At 45.9% G+C, this 19588-nt stretch overlaps 1 long non-coding RNA gene and 2 pseudogenes across 3 annotated transcripts; 1 reads left to right on the forward strand and 2 right to left on the reverse strand.

Moving 5' to 3' along the window:
• Positions 1-3211: 3211 nt before the first annotated feature.
• Positions 3212-9501, forward strand: LOC109731514 (uncharacterized). 3 transcript variants are annotated; one of them, XR_012189380.1, is made up of 3 exons: positions 3212-3612; positions 4229-5400; positions 9096-9501. It is a non-coding gene; the product is annotated as an uncharacterized lncRNA (long non-coding RNA). The 3 variants fall into 3 exon arrangements; XR_005761876.3 differs by having other exon boundaries at positions 3324-3612; positions 5341-5419; XR_005761877.3 differs by having other exon boundaries at positions 3324-3612; positions 5341-5400.
• LOC109731513 (G-type lectin S-receptor-like serine/threonine-protein kinase At2g19130) lies at positions 6172-8921 on the reverse strand (annotated as a pseudogene).
• Positions 9502-15720: 6219 nt separating the features above from the next.
• Positions 15721-17799, reverse strand: LOC109731512 (alpha-amylase type A isozyme-like; annotated as a pseudogene).
• Between the last annotated feature and the right edge of the window lie 1789 nt (positions 17800-19588).

Raw genomic sequence — 19588 nt, forward strand, 5'->3', positions numbered from 1 at the left:
AACCGGGACAAATGGCCCACGTGGCCCGGCCGGCCCCCTGGGCTCACGAACCGGGACAGTTGCCTCCTTTGGTCCCGATTCATGAGCGAACCGGGATTAATGGTATTACGAGGGCCGAACCAATGCCCTGTTTTCTACTAGTGATGGCGGGGCTCGCCGGAGCGGGCTGGGGCGAGGGCGTGCTGGTGCTCGGCCTTGTCGGAGCGCACAAGGGCGTGGGCGAGCTAGGGCCCATGGGGACGAGCATCAGTAGGAGCTACCGAATCTTTTCGTCAAAAGAAACTCTTCTTTGTGGAGGCTTTTGCCATGGTGGCTCTGAAATTGCAACTGGTCGTTTCTTTTATACCTTTCCTTCTTTATTACAAAAAAGACCGAAGTACCGTTTGCTCCTGTTGGCGTATCACACGCAATAGGGACATATGGGATCTAGTGGGGTAGTGTTAGGCTTAGGCTGGTCATAGTGGGGAGTAACTTTTTTTTGTTTTTTTTGTGGGAGATAGTGGGGAGTAACTTATACTAGTGTCATGTATATGATCCTAGTCTAAGTTACTACCTTCACAGTGCAAAGTAACATAGTACTAGTGTCATAGATGGTTTCATTTATTAGCTTGTAGACTCATCCTTTCTCAGGAAGCGCTATGTTATGGTAACATATTATGTTACTCTAAACACCTCTCTCCTCATTAACTATATGTCACATAAGCAAAATTTTCTTAAAATGCGCTATGTTATTACGTAAGTTATTCTCACTATGACTAGCCTTAGAGCTAATTGTTTGATTTCCCGTTCCCTAGTAATATTCTCATGTGTTTGTTGCAGCATTAGCAAACCGGAGCTCAAACGTCGGTCAGGCTCTATTTTCACTATGGATGGCTCTTGGAAGTGTCATCGGCTACATGGTCTGTCGTCTTTGGGAACTGGAAAGAGTACACACCTACTATTTCTATTTTCCTTTCATAAGTGTTTGTACTTATGGACATGCATGATGTGAGCATGTCCCTTATATATAGGTGGCTCCCCTAGCTGAGAACCTCGGGTTGCTGCGACTCGTGCGCTGATGTGAAGGGTGCGCTCTTGGCCGCAATGGTGACAAATATTTTTTGTTTTGTTTTTTCAAATGATGCTTGAACAAATTCCCTTTTATTTTGCCCTCATAATGTCATACTCAGATGAATGAGCGTAACTTACATAACTTGCATGAATGAGCGTACACAGACCTCAGATGTTGAACAGTTCCATTTACCTTAGATGTTGGAAAAGCCATGAATTAGAGTACATGCAACTTTTTTTGGCTGCGGGCTAGGTCCAATACATTACCTTAGATGTGGTGCAAGGCAAAAACTGTTTCGAGAAGTGTCTTAGTAGTTGGTGGTCGAAGAACCTTAGATGTGGTGCATTCCAACCTATGTCTATGCAAGTTTGAAAATTTGTTTTTTAGTGATAAGCTATCCTCCTTTTGATAAATAAATAAAAATTGAAAATGAGAGTCACACTACATAGAGATGTTTATATAGTTTACATTCTTTCTTGCCTATTACTGCTGTAATAATTGTGCCACATTGAAGGTTATAAGCTGTTCAATGATGAAGTGCATGCTTGACCTATTATAAGCTGTTCAATTTTGCCATACTATATGTTCTTACCTGTTACTACTTGTTACTTCTCTAGACAATGAATAGCGTGCTATCTGTTCAGGTCCTTCTCGGAGTCAGCGTAGCGATTACAGTGCTCCTCGCGAAGGAGCAGCCAATCGATGCCACCTCCATCGCTCCATGTTCCGGCGGCTGTCTTGCTTAGTGAACGGAACCAGCACCAGGGCTGGCCATGATCTTGGCGGCGTGGAGATGTGCAGCGCTACGGATGAAAATCATGTTCGGCTTTGGTCGGGCCGGCATCGATGGTATTTGTGGATGTCATTCCCTTCTTGGAGGCGTCGCCGTGTGTGTTGCCATTTGCCTCGTTGCGCGGTGGCGGCAATTGTCTCCGGGGCGAAAGCCTTGATTCGCAGGATCAGTATGATGGCGGTGTCTTTGATGCCGTTCCTCTGTTGAGAGCATTGTGCTGGGAGACGAGAGGCCCTTTGTTGCGCTCCTTCGGTGTTTGCGACTGCCCAGATCGCCCTTCCCCGGCGCTATGTACGGTCGTCGCTGGTTTATCCAAGGAAGATGTAGTTGCTGTTCTTCGGAGATGACCGGTGTTGGTCGCACGCGGCGAGGTTCGCGGTTTTGGGTAGGCTCATTGGCGTCGTAGTTGTGTGTGTGTGTGCGCGCGTGTGTGTGTGCGTGTGTGTGCGTGTGTGTTGTCAGTGGTGTTGCTACGCTCGTTGTTCGCAACGAGTGATAGATATTGTTGTATGTTTGTCCTTTTCTCCTTCTATAAAGCTAAGGTACACAATTTGCGTACTGTCGAAAAAAAAGCCAACTGAACCAAGGGACCATCTCAAGCCATTCAAGTCCATCCATCCCATGGTCACCAAGCAAAAACACCACATTACATAGCTACATCTACAGGCCTGCTTATACAAGCAACCGAACTTAATTACTTGCGAAGTCCCTTACCTCCCCGAGCTAGTGGCGACTGGCGACCGTGTGTACCAGGAGGTGGCTGCAGTGGCCGCCAAGCTCCGGCGGCACGAGATCCCCGTCCGGCGGCGACAGCCGCTCGCCGTGCGTCGGCGACGTCGGCTCCCATGCAGCGACGTTGCAAGCTCCGCGCGTGACTGTCCACCTAGCTGCGGCGACGAACGACTAGAGGTTGAGTGCCTAGGGTTGGAAATCAAGAGAAAAAATGTGTCTAGGGTTGCAAATAAATAATTAAAACCTGTCTACTCCTTTCGTCCTTTAAAAAATGTACTTCCAACTTTCTTCGAAAGTCAAACTTTTTAATGTTTGACCGTATTTCTACAATTAGACATCAATATTTATGCCATCAAATTAGTAGCATTAGATTAATGATAAAATATATTTTCATTATGTACCTATTTGATTTCATAAATATTAATATATTTTTGCACAAACTTGGTCAAACTTTAAGATAGTTTGATCCTTCAATAAAGTTGGAAGTACACTCTTTGAAGGACGGAGGGAGTAGGGTTGAGTCCTGTAGCAGTAGGGCCTGGCTGGGTCGTGCAGGGCCGAATGCTTTTTCTCAACTTAACGTGCGGTCCAGTAATATAGGTCCATGTGTCCACGAACCGGCGCTAAAAAAAGGTGTCCACGAACCAGTACCAGCTGAAAAAAAAAAAACTCAGCCCTTCCCCTCTCCAAGCGCGCATTCCCTCGATCTGCTCGCCTCCGGTAAAGCGGCCGCCGTTCACCCTCTCTATCAACGTGCCCTGCTTGAGTTGCTTCCGGCGGTCCGACTCCATCGCCAGCAGGCCATCTAGGGTTCGCCGTCTGGTAGGTTCCCTCCACCGGCCGGCCGCCAGGCCCTCCGTCTCTCCGGCAGACGGCACCAAGAAGGCAAGAGCCGCCACCGCACGCACGCAGCCTGTGTATGTGAAAGACTTTTTTTTTTTGCCCTCTGATCCGTGATGGTCCTGGGCATCAGAGTTCAAATTAATACTTAAATCAAGGTGGATTCTGTAGCACAGGAGGCTGCAGAGGCGAGCAGGTGAGAGCTGCTGATTTTAGCAGTTACAAGTTGTTACCTATCGTTTTTTATGTGATTTCGTTCAAATTTAAGGATTGACAAAATTTAAGGATTGACAAGTCATTATAATTTCGAGTCCATCATGAGCTATTGTTAGGTGAAAATAACAAAGTGAAAAGGTTCGAGAAATCAGACTTGGTTTTGGCCTGAAGCTCAACACTAAAATATGCCATCAACTGACACAGTTACTCCATGAATGTGCTTGGATAGTCAACGTAGTTGTACTTTTTAATCTTTAGATTGTCATCTCTACTTGAGAAAAAGGGGAAGTGGCTTATAGGTCAAAACCACAGATCCAATGCTAAGCATTTATTATGTATACTGCGGTATATAAATTTCTCAAATTCGGTTGCTGCATATTTGGTGTTCTTATATAATGATATCCAACTGACAATGTTATGCTTACATTTACTTTAGGATGTGAGAGTTTGGCACAAAAGTTTGTCCAATTTAACCGGCAATGAGCATCTGCTTTAATTTGATTCTGCATTAATGAAGTTCGGAAACTGACATGCCTCTGAGAGACTGATACTTCTGGGTTGCTGCATCGGTGTGGGCCGCGACGGCGTGGTGGCAGTCCACGGTGGTGGTGCGGGGCGGTTCGTTGCGACGGTGGGACATGCTCCGGCGTCTGGCCATTGGCGAGCTGCTCGTGTGGATGCCCCTTGGTCCTCTAGCGGCAACAGGATGTGGTCTTTCCGGCGCCTCGCGTCGTTGGGCGAGTGTCCAGTTCCTACCAGATGCAGATCCAGGCCGGGAGCTGTGGTTGGGCGTTGCAGGGTGCGACTTTGGAGAGGTGACGGGTGGTGCCGATGCAGTCGGGCTGCCTGTTACCGGCAGGGGTGCGGACATCGACTTGGTCCGCTCCCGCTTCACCTCTTCTCCGACCTGCTGGCTCCCCGATCGATCTGGTTGTTTTGGTCGCTGCGGCCTTGTTGCCGGTCGGTGCATCTCATGCAGCGATGGAGGATCTATGGTGTGTCTTGTTACCTGGGCGGCGGCCCGGGTGGTAGGTGCTGCGGTGCTCGTGGGCTGACCTTGTGGCTCAGGTGCGGGCGGTTAGCGACCATGGCCGTGTGGGCGGTGTGGTGGCTGGCGTTTTGACGATCTGTTGTGGTGAAGACGGAGTTTGCTGCCGGGGTGAAAACCCTGTGGCTTGGCCAGGCCGATGGAGGCGGCGCCAGTGGACGTCGTCATCTTCCTGAAGTCTTCGTTGTGGTTACTCCTTTCCCTTTGTCATGCTCCGGATGAAAATCTAGATCTTTGGATCGGCCGGTGGCGGCGTTTTGTTCTGTCCTTCTTGAAGGCACTGTCTTGGAGCTCTCAGTTCATCGTCATTCAACTTCACCTCTTCGCGGGTTCTCCCGGAAGAGCTCCGGTGGCTCTTTAGCGTCTACTTCATGTCCTTCGGGGTGTTGTTGTTGTAGGCCTTTGGCACCTATGTATCCGGCCTAGGGTGAGTGTGTGTTCGTGTGTTGTGTTGTGGGTTGTATTGATCGGTTGTTGGTTGTTGCTTTATATATAAAGCCGGACGAAAGCCTTTTTCGGTAATGTGTATTTTGTTATCAAAAGATGCTGATGGATGCAGAAAGAAAGGGAACCAAAGGCTTTTTCTTTGAAGTTCATCTTAGAAATCATGTTATCTGTCAAAGTATAATACATTCAATGGCTTACTTGCTGTTTTTATAGGTGCTTCTTGCTGAACGAGCCGAGTGGATGTGCTCTTTCCTAAGGCCATAATCTGTTCAGGTAGCTGCTCTTTCTAAAGGTGAATGGCATGCTTTTTTTTATAGCTCTTTCATGCTTAATGAATTTTTCACATGGTCTATTCCCTAAGGTCAAAATGTGTTCAGGTAACTTCTCTTGGAAAAGGTATATTCATGCTTCGTTCTGTCATCTTTGCTGTTGAGTTTAGATTGAATAGCCATGTTCACCCTGCTTGAGTGATTAACATTTAAGACTATGTCCTACTGTTTTTTCAAGACTATTTATTTCCTCATTTGCTGTTCCTCTAGTTAATATTGGAGCTTTACCTCAAATAAAAAAAATATCCATACCAAAATGATGCTAAATAAACTGAAGTTCCCCAATAGAACGACAACTAAAAGTAATAAATATAGTTGAAACCTTTAAACACCATAAATAGAAGCAACATTCTAGTAAAAAGAAATAGCTGAACAAAATACATGCATTTCAGACCGATAGATGTGCCAACTCCTACATGTTTCTTATCTTTCAAATGTGTATGCATAGATTTTTGTCGCATTTCAAATGTGAACATATTCCGACAGATGATTTTAATTTTCACTAAATTACCCAGTGTGCAGGTGTACGGGTTGATGACTAGTTTATAAATAATGATATTTTTTAGTTCAGATAGCCTTTAGCATCCAGCATTTAATTTGCATACTTGTGTCTTTTTAAGCAATAGTTGTATTTTTGAAATTATTGTTTATTTTTTAGGAAATTATTCACTAAGTGACTTAGAATTCCAGTAAGAGATCAAATGAACTATAAGATGCAAGAAAGAAATTATTTATTATATTATTTTATATCTTTTGATCTTTGTGCTGTTACACGATCCAAACCAGAACCATAAAATTTGCTGAAGCAAATAAAAGTAGCATAGACATTAGAAGTAACTAGAATTATTACATGGAAGCGACATCAGAGCATTCTGCTGTCATAGCCGCAAGAAGCCTTGGCATTGGGGGCATATCGAGCTCCTTTACACCCTCAAGAACTCGGACCACTTCACCCATCGTTGGCCGGTCCAACTCATTATCCTGGATACACCAACATGCTACATTGCAAACTCTTTCAACCTCATCCAAGCTGAAGTCGCCATATAATTGTGGATCCACCAAGCTCTGCACATCTCCCTCGTGAAGCTTGTTGATGGCTTGCACAGGGAAATAAGCGACATGGTCGCTGCCGCTAGTGTGTACCACAGATGCATTCCTTCTTCCTGATATGATTTCCATCAGTACCATGCCAAAACTGTAAACATCGACTTTTGATGTAATAGCAACCCCGCTAAGCCACTCCGGGGCAAGATACCCCATTGTACCCCTGAATGTAGTTAGAACCCGGCTAAAATCCCTTCCTATGACCGATGCCAATCCAAAGTCCGCAATTTTCGGGACAAATGCTTCATTGAGGAGTACATTTTCTGGCTTGATATCAGAGTGTATGATGCATTCGTGGCAACTCTGATGCAAGTAGGACAAACCTCTAGCAACTCCGATGGCTATTTGATATCTGGTGCTCCAGTCGAGGACTGTACCATTGCTCTCGAACAGATAGGAATCGAGAGAACCATTGCACATGTGTTCATATACAAGTAGCCTCTTCACCATGACAGCAGAAACCAACCAATTTCACCTGGTTGATGTGCTGGATCAGTCCAAGTGCACTTACCTCTGCCCTGAATTGCTTCTCTCCCTGACTCGCACCTTCAAGCCTTTTCACTGTTACACTAGTCTGGTCACTTAAAGCTCCCTTGAATACAGTACCAAAACCTCCGGCTCCCAGCTTCTCTGTGAAGTTTTTTGTAGCACGGCCCAAGTTGGCGTATCCAAAGGCAACAACGCCAACACTACCTTCATTGGTGGCATTTGAGGACACACCACACCAGCTGAATCTGTTCCTTGAGATCACTAGTAGCAGCATGAGCATTAGCAACCCAAAACCGATAACGCTTGCAGCAATAACAACTCCGGTTAGTACTGGTTTTCTTTTATCTCTTGTGGAACTTGGGAAATCTCTGGCGGCAAGGCGAATGTACAGAGTATATTCAGAGCGGATCTCGATGCCATCATCCTTGTTTACACTGAACAACTCCCCATGCCAAACAGAGCATTTGCTGTCTTCGTAGGAGTAAGCAGTGCAGGAGCAGTTGCTGAGACAGGCCGATTCGCATTCGCCCCGAGTTGCAGGAGCATCCTGTGAGCTCCGGGGGCCGTAGGGCAATGTGACACGAGCTATGGGGTGGAACACGTCTGTCGAACTCCTGTTGCCATTGCAATCCAGCGGAGTGCGTCTGGAGCACCCTCCTGTCCGATCACCCAGCTCCCAATCCTGAGGCGACGTCCTGGAGAAGCTCTCCATGCACTCGCAGGGCGGCTGCGCGCTGCCGGTGCAGACGGTGAACGGTCCGCAGGTGGCGTATGGGCGGCAGAGATCGATGGGCTGGACGTAGATGGTCTGCCATGCCTGGTTGGCCTGCGACCACACGTTCAGCTTGGTCTGACCAGACGTGTCGAGGGAGAGGAACGTGGAGGAGGCCTCGTCCGGTGAGGTGTACATGTAGTACTCCTCCTCGCTGTTGTCCACGGATTCCGGGACGACCAACCCTCTGGTCTGTGGGTTTATCTTCAGCAGCGCTCGGAGTGCTGGCATCTGCATCGGCGACTCTTCGGGCGACCACGACCAGTACACTTGGGAAGGGTAGCCTCGGTGCCCCACCATCACCATCCTGGTGCCATTGGTTTCCAGCCCCACGCTGAAGGAGCCGAGATCCGGGTCGACCCGGCTCTTCCACGAGATGCCGACGCGGTTCAGGCCGGTGACCTTGTTCCAGCCGATCTTGGCGCCGGGGAGCGCCACGTCGGTTGGGTCGTCGAAGCTCTGCCACAGCACCTCACTTGACGGGCTTTCTATGACGAGGTTTCCACTGCCCAAAAGGATGGCCTTGCCGCTGCTGCTGGTGGAGGTGGTGTTGGTTTTGTTACTGCTGGTGATGTGGCTGGACCAGACGACGGACTGGGTGGCGTTGTTTAAGATGACAAGGTTGCCATCTTCTGAAATTTGGAGCTGTGTTGCTCTCAGGTCGAGTCCGGCGATCGGCCTCTCCGGGTTGGCGACCCAGACCGGGGTAATGACATTGATCTTATTGAACCATATGGCAAGGTACCAACCGGGAGAGGTAGATGACTTACTAACGTTGCCGGCGCCGGGCTGGAAGAAGCCAAGCGCGAACTTGCCGGTGCTGGAAACGAGCTTGTCGCCGACGGCAAATGACTGGCCTGGCGCCAGAGTATCGTTTTCTGTGGCTGCGGTAGGAGGAATAGTTTGCACGGAGATGAGGAGGAGGAGGCTGAGGAACACGTGGAGAGTAGCCATGGCTGCTCTGCACGTATGTCTGCTTGCTCGGCCTCGGCTCTGCTATTCAACTAAGGAGGCCTAGGACTACAGGAGAGGCAACGTGAGGGAAGACAAGGCAGGCGAATAGGCGGCGACGCCGCTGCAAGCGGGTCAACTTAACCCAGCTGCTGCCACGAGAAAAATCATGCAAACTTTTTTCAGCATTCTATACATGTATGCATTTTTAATACGAAATACTATAAGGGGGGGGGGGGGGGGGGGGGGTGTACCTGATCCGCTTGTTGTATACATGTTGTGTTGTCACATTACCTCATTCAACTTGTTGAACCACTTTGCAGGGACCACATCTCATCTGATTCAAAGAGATAAGCGCATGTGGTAGACACCGCAGCAAGTTGAAGAACCAACACTAGCAAGTAGCAACATGTGAAGAAGAAACAGTATATGGCACTCTGAACACTTAACTGTTCAAGGCATCATTACATCCACTCCGAACCGCTGACCTTTCTCGAATGTCTTATTTCTCCATGAAGTTATGGGGATAATACCATTTCATTCATGTACCGACGACGACCTTATTTGTTAGTATGCCCATAGCTGTTTCCTTTTCTTTTTGAAAAACAAGGTATATACAGAGCAGAGCAAGATTATTTCATGCAGTTAGCCATTGGTCTGTCTGAATGGTGAGCTATTTCAGAAACAATGAACAATGGTAGAGCACACCGTGTCAAACTCTTAGTATCATGTTGCTGTTGCCGAATGCTGATTGATTCTTGACAGCAGTGGCCACTTGACCACTTGTACTGGGTGCATGCGCTGTAGCACGCAATAGATGAGCATTTTGATGCACTATAACATGTAGTGGGTCTGGCTTGGCCAATCCCAGGGCCTGCAACGAAGCTTCGTCCTTGGAAGTTTATTTCCTTGGTCAACAATTGCAAGCCACAGACAACTGAACCTCATGCTTCAAGGACCATCTCGTCCCGTTCAAATCCATCCATCCCATGGTCACCAGGCAAAAGCATCTCATTTCCACGCCTTCCCGGTTTTCTCATTCCATACCTTTTTCTTTTTCTTTTAAGAAACTCTCATTCCATAGCTACATGCGTGTTTTTTTTTTAGCTACATGCATGCTACATAGTTCTTTTCTTTAGGGGAAACATACTCACTTTATTGCTTGAATAAAAGGTTTATAGGAATTACATTAATGCCATGTGGATTCAAAAACCACACATGACGCCCTTGAGATAGAGAAAGAGTATGTTTCGCTAAGCCATGAGCCTCCATATTTGAACAGCGCCCTTCATGAGCAAAAGAGCAAGAAGTAAAAGCTAAAGCTCGTTGGTTGATCTCATGGAGTATGGTCGCATTCGGTCCTTCAGATCCATTCGTCACGTCACTTACCACACCCTTACAATTAGTCGCAAGTTTAATCTTGGTGAATTGTAAATTCGTTGCCAGGGACAGACCCCCTCTCGACAGGCCACTGTCTCCAGAATTTCAGGACCACTCACTGATTCAAACATCACTCCAGAAGAACCCAAGTACACTCTTGATAAGCTGCGTGCAACTGCACTAATTGAACCTCGGGAGCCATCTCTGGCTACAGCCCCATCCACGTTAATTTTTTCAGCTGGGGACATTGCTAACGGGGGGCTCCTATATGGTGACCTACGCGCTAGAAAGGAGGGAAGCGCGCACCCCCTGCTCCCACGCGCGCTATCATGAGCTGGCCCATGGGTGGGGCGGGAAGACCCTTTATTTTTGTTTCTTTTTCTCTTTTTTCTGTTTATAGTTTTTTCCATTTTAAAATTAATTAAGAATTTAAAAAATTTGTGAATTGTGAAAAAATGTTCATGAATTCAAAAAAATATTAATGATTTGAAAAATGTTCAGGAACTGATAAATGTTCACGGATTAAAAATATATCATGATTTTAAACAATATGCTCATTAATTTTTCCGTAATTTGCAAAATATTCGAAAAATATACACAATTCCAAAAAACAATGTTCGTGAAATCCAAAAAATGTTCACTATTTAAAAAATATTCACGAATTTGTAAAACATGTTCGTAAATTTTAGAAATGATCCCGAATTCAAAAAATTATTTATGATTTAAAAATTATTCAAGTTTCAGAAAATGTTCACACATTTGAAAATGATAACAATTTTAAAAATATTCGTGAATTTAAAAAATATTCATGATTTAGCAAAATTTCAATGAATCTAATAAATGACTTCAATTTCAATAAAAAAATAAACAAACAAATTCAGTGAACATATTTTGAATTCAAAAAATGTTCTCCTCTGATTTAAAAAAATCGAATTTCAAAAAATGTTCATCCAATCTGAAAAAAGGTCATGGATTTTAGAAAAATTTCACAAAATATGGGAAGAAAAATGATAAATAAAATAAAAACATAAATAAAATAAAAACATAAATATAAATATAAAAGATAAAGGAATAATTAAAAAGAAAGGGAGAAAAAAGCGAATGAAATAACAAGAAAAAATAAATAAGAAAAACCAGTTTGGTAAGGTTCTAGTGGGCCGGCCCATGTACGCAACGGGGGAGCCTAGGGGTACGTGTAGTCGCTCGCGAGCTACCATAGCTATGTCTCGCATTCAGCGAGAGTTATGGATCACTCGCTGAATCGTCTGGAATAATCGGGCCAGTCCACTAGCGATTTTCTTTTTTGAAAAAATGAGTAAAAAAAGGTAGCGCGTGGCGGAATGAACTGCCACTGGGACCTCCTGGTTGCTTCGACACACTGATAGTTACCGAGGCAATATCAAATCCGTGTTAAGTAACTTGGGCGCAACCTACTAGAAGAAAAAGAGCTGGTTTTACACTAGTTTTCTGTTTTTTTTATTTTCTTTCTCCATTTTCTTCTATTTTATTCGGGTTATCTTTTTTTCCTTGTCCTTTCTTTGATTTATTTCTTCGGTTTTCTTTTGGTTTATTTTATTTCTTTTTTGGTTTTCTTTGTTTCTTTTGGTTTTTCATTCTACATTTTTTGTATATGTCAACAACAATTTTCTACTACACATTTAATATTTTTCCAATACAAATTTAAAATTTTTGTAATACATAGTCCACATTTTTTCTATACAAATTTTTGAAAACATTTTTCAAGTGCTTGATTAACATTTTTTAATGCATAGTCAAAAAATTTCTTATACACACCTTTAATTTTTTTAAATGCTTGATTAACATTTTTCAAATAAATGATTATCATTTTTCTAATATTTGGCCAATATTTTGTCGATGCACATTTAATATTTTTCAAATGCTTTATCAACATGTTTTCAAATGCAAGATTAACATATTTTTGAATGGATGGTCAATATTTTTTTTGTACACATTTAACATTTTCCAAATGCTCGATTAACATTTTTGAAATCTTGACATATTTTCAAATGTTGGATTAACATTTTTATATACAATGATAAAAAATCATTATTTTGTAATGCATGGTCAACATTGTTTCTATACACATTTGAAATTTTCCTAATGCTTGGTTAACATTTTTAAATACTTGTTTAATATTTTTTCAAATGCTTGATTAATATTTTTATATACATGATCAAAATATTTCATCATTTTTTGATACATGGTTAACTTATTTTATACACATCCAACATTTTTCAAATGCATAATTAATATTTTCAAAACATTATGTAAAGTATATTTATATATATGTTTAGAATATTTGAAACTGTAAAAAAAGTAAACATGGAATTAAAAGATGAAATAAAAATATAAAAAAATAGTAAAGAGAACGAGGCAGTGTACTACCATGAACTGGGCCGGTCCATATGCTCGCGCGCACTGGGAGTCACTTCAGTGACTTGGAAGCTCGACTCAGTGAACACGAGACATAGGCACGCCCCTCACGAGCGACCTACACGCCGAATAGGAGATGCCTTGCTGACAGTTCCCAGATTACCTAGCTACATGCGTGCTTATTACAAGCAACCGAACTTGCCAGCTAGAAGTAGTGGAAATAAGGTCTCAAGAAGATCATGAGAGGCCCACATCAGCCCGGCCTGCAGCTGGATGGTAACACGCTCTCTTAATCATTGATATTCTAGCTTTTGCTTTAAGTCAAAGTTTCAAACTTCGATCAACTTTATATGAATAAATAGCAACGTTTATGACACTAAATTAGTACCAGTAGATACATTTGGAAATGCACTTTCATAATATACCAATTTGATGGCATATACGTTACTACTTTTTTCTATATAGTTGGTCAAAATTTTGAAAACTTTGACTTAGGACAAAAGTTAGATGTACATTTATTCGTGAACGGAGTGAGTATCTTGTCACTTTGCCAGCTCGAGATGTTCAAAGAGGAAGCCCAGAGCCTCCCAGGCTGTCGCCACGCTGTCTAGAAAGAGTGCCGCGTCGCTGATCAACAAACGGCGGGTCTGGCAGGTGAACAAAGAGCACAAATGGTCATCGCCAAGTGCGTTGGCTATCTACTTGCCGCTTTGGCAGGAGGCCATGGCCAAACTCGACGGAGGTTGGTCGCCTGGTCGATGTTCCTCCCTGATTGATCAATGGATACTACAATTTTAATATACTGTGTTGGAAGGTGTGAGGTCTCAACGCCGGTACCCGTTGAGACTGTCATGGATACAGTCGTGGTTTCAAATGGGTTCATTATGTGTTTACATGATACCGAAATAACTGAAGTTTTTAGTAGAAAAAAAATCTATCTATTCATTATCTGATGGTTGCACAAGAAACATTAGGTCGAAAAACAAATACATGCAGATCCGTAGACCACCTAGCGACAACTACATGCACAAGAGTGAGCCGAAGGTGCGCCCGTCATCGTCCCTCCCTCATCATAGCAGGACAAATTTGTCATAGACAGACAGAAAGTCGTCATGCTAAGACCAACAGAACCAGCGCACCAGAATAACAACTGCCGCCGATGAAAAAAGCACAAATCAGAAGGATCCAATTCATAGAGACATGAATGAAGATTGGATCCACGGAGATCCACCTATCTGAACCACGGGTCAAAAGTCCTCCATGTCACCATTGTGTTTGTGTATCTCTAAACCCATCTCTCTACATTACTGTCACTTGCAATGTCTTTACTTTCCATTGCCTATACTCTAAACTTGTACGTGTAGGGTGTTATTTGACTTGCTAGGTAGTAAAGCTAAATCAGCCAAGAATTAAAATTAAAAAATAGTCCTTTTATTTTGACAATTAATCTTTTTTTATAACACGCACAAGCATGTGTATTGTCTATTGATAAGAGAGGGCAAGACGCCTGTCCAGAGTTTTACAAAGGCCGACTGCCTCCACATGTACGATATAACAACTACTTGCTACTCACCTGCCTAGCTAGTTTGCCTAAAAAGAAAAAAAAACCTGCCTAGCTAGTTCCGCAAAGTGTGGTGACAAATCACCTCTAAACAAGCCGGCCACAGCCCAAGACTTACTCTCGTCCAAGATCCTCCGTAGCACTAAAGCCGTAGAAGGTGTCATTGCGATGTTTCCACATAGTCCGGAACACCAACAACATCATCGAATTGAAATCTTTCCGGGCTATTGCTTGAGGCATGTGGGAGGTCCAGGCAAGAAGCGTGTCCGACGCCATAGGCATCCACTCTTTCGCATCCCAAGCGTCCAAAACCTCAAAGTCATACTTTCAATCCCCTCTTTAGACATACCTTCGATCCTACAAAAAGATATAGCCGCCACTTATGTCATAGTGCTTGTCGGAGAGCCAACCATGCGGATCAGCACCCGGGAACCGCTTCCCCAGTATCCATGTCCAGAGACACCAAAAACTGCCACATCATAGCAAACCAATCACGGTAGGAGGAGCAGATGCACTTCCATCCACTCCTAGCCCGGCAACCACCGAGTTTGAGTCAACGCCTCCACTGTAGGAAGCGCCCACACGTGCGTCCCCGGCCAATCCCGATGGACCTGGGGGGACACGAACGAGAGAAGGCTGACGGACGCCGCCAAACAAGCCCTGACCATAGCCCTCTGGCCTTGTACCAGGCAAGCTCGCATGACGCCACGTTTGTGGCCTTCGGTGTCGATCCGTCCATCAGTGCACTAATTCCACGACCACCGCCGCCGCCCATGAGGAGAGGAACATCATCGCCCGTAACCACCACTCAGTCCGAGCCCAACCTTACCCACCCAGAGCGATCGCTCTGACCCGCCTCGGGCCGAGTTCTAGTCCGCCTGAGCGCGAGCCCTAGGTCAACCGCCGTCGGCGCCTTGGACATAGGAGAAGGAAGAGCGCTGCCTACCGGAGCACTCTTGCCAGGTTCACGCCGCCATCACCACAACAGACTCACACCGCCACCCACGGCCGGCCACCGAGACTCACGTGCCAGCCAGCCACACCGCATCCACTGGCTGCTAGTATGGTGCTGCCCAAGTAGCACAGCCACCAAGACCAACCCACTCACGCCACCCGCGGCAAGCCAGATGCTAGATCCGGGTCGTGCCCATCCCTAGCCGCTGCCACCATGGGCAAGATCTAGCTTTGCGATGCCTTCCACGCCCATGGCAGGCTCTTGCGACCCCGCCACGCCGCCTGCCATCGCACCGTTGCGCCCTCCGCCAGCCCACTCATTCACCACTGAGCAGGAGGACAAGAGGTCCTGGCGGCAGCGGCGAGCAGAGGATAAAGAAGGGAGAGGTTGCCACGGCCGGCGGCTAGCCCCCCCCCCCTCCCCGACATGGCGACGAGACTGAATCTTCTTGTTCCAAAACAAATTTATGCATGAGCATCCAACAGATACCTCAGCACAGTCGATGCTATATCCGTGAGATCTTATATTAAAATCCATACAATTTTTTTTCCTTTCAATTGTTTTCTTCTCTCTTGCATGTTATGTCAGTTGTTTTCTTCTCTCTTGCATGTTATGTCACTTGACTAGCCATACCCAACTCAGCGTCTTATCATGCACATGGCAAATGGCGTAATTGCCTCTTATACCTCTTCATATCCTCAGTGCTTTATTTACTACAGTCGTGTGAGCAATTCGTAGAGCTCATCAATTTTGGGCAGACGTATACATAGTTAATAATATCTGCGTGTCTATAGCAGAACTGCAGAAGTGAATCATTTGCTTCAGAAAATTCATGGTCGGTCGAATTGTGGATCAGTGGAGGCTTCAGCTCCGTTGTACTGTTGCCGCGGCACCAGACGGCGTAGCCGTTGCCGTGCGCCGACGTTGCGAACCCAACCGGGATCACCGCCCCGACGTCGTATCTGGACCCGATCTTCACCACCACCTTGCCGTCGATCTCGGCGACGTAGGCGTCTCCTTCGTGCATGAGGATCTTGAGTGCGCTCATCGCCGTGATGCCGTTGCGCTTCCTGATCGCCATCAGCGCCGCGATCTCATCCTTGAAACCCCAGGTGAAGAAATGGTCGTAGAACTGCGAATCATCGAGACAACAGATTTTAGTTTCCTGAATGAGTGGTCATGAATCATGGGGTGGGGTGGGTTCCAAAGTTGGTTTGTTTACGATGCATGGGGTGCCGGGGTGGGTGAGGATGTACGCGTAGCCCTGCATGACCTTGTCGGAGGGGAATGGCCACATGGCCTGCGTGGAGCCTGTGTCGTGGTTGTCGACGCAGGTGACGGCCTTGGCCGGCCACCACCCCATCACGCCGGGGGCCTTCCCCTGCGGGTCGATCAGCCGCCACAGCTCGCCCTCCACCGCGGCGTTCAATATCCCCTTGGTCGTGAAGTCGAACACCATGCCCGCCGACGCCGCGCCGCCCACCTTGTCCACCCAGTTCACCAGATTCTGCCGGTGCGCGTCCTGGTCGTAGTTGGGCTTGCCGTCGCCGCCGGTGGCCATGTTGTCCCACACCTCGGCTACGGCGAGGCTCGGGGACGTGCCTTCGATGTACACCTTGGCCATCTCCGGCGAGTAGCCCCTGGCGAAGTCGAGCCGCCACGCGTCGAAGCCGAGGTCGCTCTTGAGCCAGAGGAGCCACTCCTTGAGCTCGCGCTGGACGCGGTCGTTGAGGTGGTCGATGTCGGGCGCGGCGGCGAAGTCGGCGCCGGTGTCGAGGTTGGTGGTGCCGTCGGAGTAGGTGGTGTCGTCGCGGCAGATCATGTGGGGGCCCCAGTCGAGGCGGCCGTCGGAGGTGCCGCCCTCGAAGATGCAGTAGATGCCGCGGCTGTCCTTGTAGTCGGCGCAGCGGTGGTTGATGACGATGTCGGCGATCGCCTGCACGCCCTTGCCGTGGAGCGCGCGGATGAGCGACTTGAGCTCCGCCGCGTTGCCGTACTTGGACGCGTCGATGTCGTACAGCCGACCAGGCATGTAACCTGCACCCAAGTCGATCGGTTTAGTTTGTATACTGTATACTTCGTGTTCGTGATCGTATTTGCACATTTTTTTCTTTATACCGCAGCTGGTACAATTTCATCGAAAAATAGAGTAGAAAAATGCTTTTGGTAGCTGTCGAAACATCGTGCTGAACGAAATAATTAATGAGTTTGCAATCACAATCGAACTTAGCATGTTGTCACCGCCACGCTTCTATGATTCCTTCCCTTTTTTTGGTTGCCTCTAGATGTTGAGACACGAATGATTTAGTGGGAAGAGGGAGGGAGAGACTGGAGGAGGAGACCTTGGGTGGAGATGGAATGCGAGGGCGGCGGCAGCCAGACGTGAGTTACTCCGGCGGCGGCGATGTCGTCGACCTTGCCCATCATCATGTTGTACCATCCGCCACTCTGCTTCCACGACTCCCAGTTGAACCCCTGCAACAAGATTATGGCATGAACATACATCCATTATGCTCCCACGGTTAATTAAGCTCCTTAAATACATGAATCAAAAAGGAACCATGAGCGTGCGTACCTGAAAGAGGACTTGATGGCCGGACGCAAACCCGGCGAGCAGCAGCAGCAGAGAGAAGCAGCACAGGTGGCTGCCGTTCTTCCCCATCGCGCGCGCTGCTGTCGATCTCACACTGTTCCCTGCACTCTTCTTCTCTGGATGAACTAGATAGGGGGCGCGGCTTGCCGCGCGTTGCCCGCCAGACGGCGGGCAACAAAAAATGCTAATCGTTTGAAAAAAAACTATTGATTTTCGTATTAAGTATCTCTGTGAATACATAATTTTAAATCAGATGGTGAATGAAGAGACAGCTAAATTTATACATAGAAACCAACATATCTGCCATTGGCAGACATGATAGCTCTTTTGTATGATCATAACGGAGAAGAGAATGTAGAGAGGATACATATTTTGCATGATCACAACATTCATTAAAAAAAGGGGATAGGAGGGCATGGTTTGCCATACATTACGTGTGAAAATGATGGGCAGATGGAAGCAAGGAACAAAACTGACATTTGATAAGGAGAGCACAGTACAATGACAACATTTAACAGGAGGGCATAGCAAAAAGTGATCCACTGGTTTATAAGGAGCAGTATGATCAAGGTTGAATTCATATGTTACACGAGTGTAAGCAAAGCTGAAGGCCACATGATTGAAATACTTGGTTCTAAGTAGATGATAGAAGCCTTCCTTCTGACAGTTGTAATGACGGTCGGAAGCTGCAGGGAGGAATTTTTAGCATGGTGACATATCTTGTAGCTGATATAGAAAATGAATGTAGAAAGTTTAAAGTGAAATGTAAAATAAATCCAACTTTCTATAACATGCATCTGAAGTTAACCATGTTGACCAGTGAGGGCATCCTAAAGATTTTAGTATCACCACGAAGCACAAAACAACCACACGATGTCAATGATTGCCAGGTGCGGCAATATCACAATACTGTACCTTCCTAGAATCTCCAGAAGCGCGTAACTTTTCTACAGTCCTCAGGGCCAGCAAGCCGCCATCATCATGACCAACTAAAATGACCGAGCCCAAGCCCATATCTGAGCAAAATGAAATCAGAAGATCAACCTACACAAGGGCATACAAAATGGTGTTTTGAAAACATGATCACGCTGTTTGAAATAAAGAGGAAAAGGTTATGTAGTTCAAAGTGAATTTATTTAAAGTTGCAGTGACAATACAATCTCTCAATGACACATAATATTCTCAAGATAAAATGTCTCTCTGAGGGTGGAAACTAAAAGCATTCAGGCAATAGCACTTACTATAAAATTAATTATCACAAAAGAATATTTTGGAGAAGACAACATTTCACCTAGTACGCGTCATCCATGACGGTGTGGAAGAGGCCAGAGAGGAAGACGACCCTGCGATCCGTGCTTGCCGAGAAGAGGCCGGTCCAGGTTCAGCACGCCTCGTCTAGAGCGCCACCATGATGGACCTCGTCGACAAAAGAGAGAACCAATTACTTGGATTAAGATAAAAACATGAGCCAAAGCAGAGCATAACTTCATAAATGTGATCATTTTTAGCATCATCTCCTAGAGGAAGAAAAAATCGAAGAGGCCGCTATATGTACAGATAAACACACTGGCATCTGCCACGCACGTCTAGCAAGACAACAATAAGCATGTGCCTATCTACTATAAATAGAGTGTCATTTAAATCTGATTACAGGACACAAGCAAGATCGTGATCCTCTCTCTCTCTCTCTCTCTCTCTCTCTCTAGAAAATATAGAATTATCCAACATGTAAGGGGTGAACCACCATCACGACACCAGCATCTAGAATAAGTTGATTTGCAGAGGCATGGCCACTAAGAATAATGCATAACAATGATTTATTTCCCCTAGATATAAGGGGAGGCCTCAAACAAAATCCTTTACTTCCATAGCACATCATACCATGCCCCATTAAAAGAGTTCTTCAAAATACCTTGCAAGCGCCAGATCGAAC

Source organism: Aegilops tauschii, chromosome 7, assembly GCF_002575655.3.
Source record: "Aegilops tauschii subsp. strangulata cultivar AL8/78 chromosome 7, Aet v6.0, whole genome shotgun sequence".
Lineage (NCBI taxonomy): Eukaryota > Viridiplantae > Streptophyta > Magnoliopsida > Poales > Poaceae > Aegilops > Aegilops tauschii.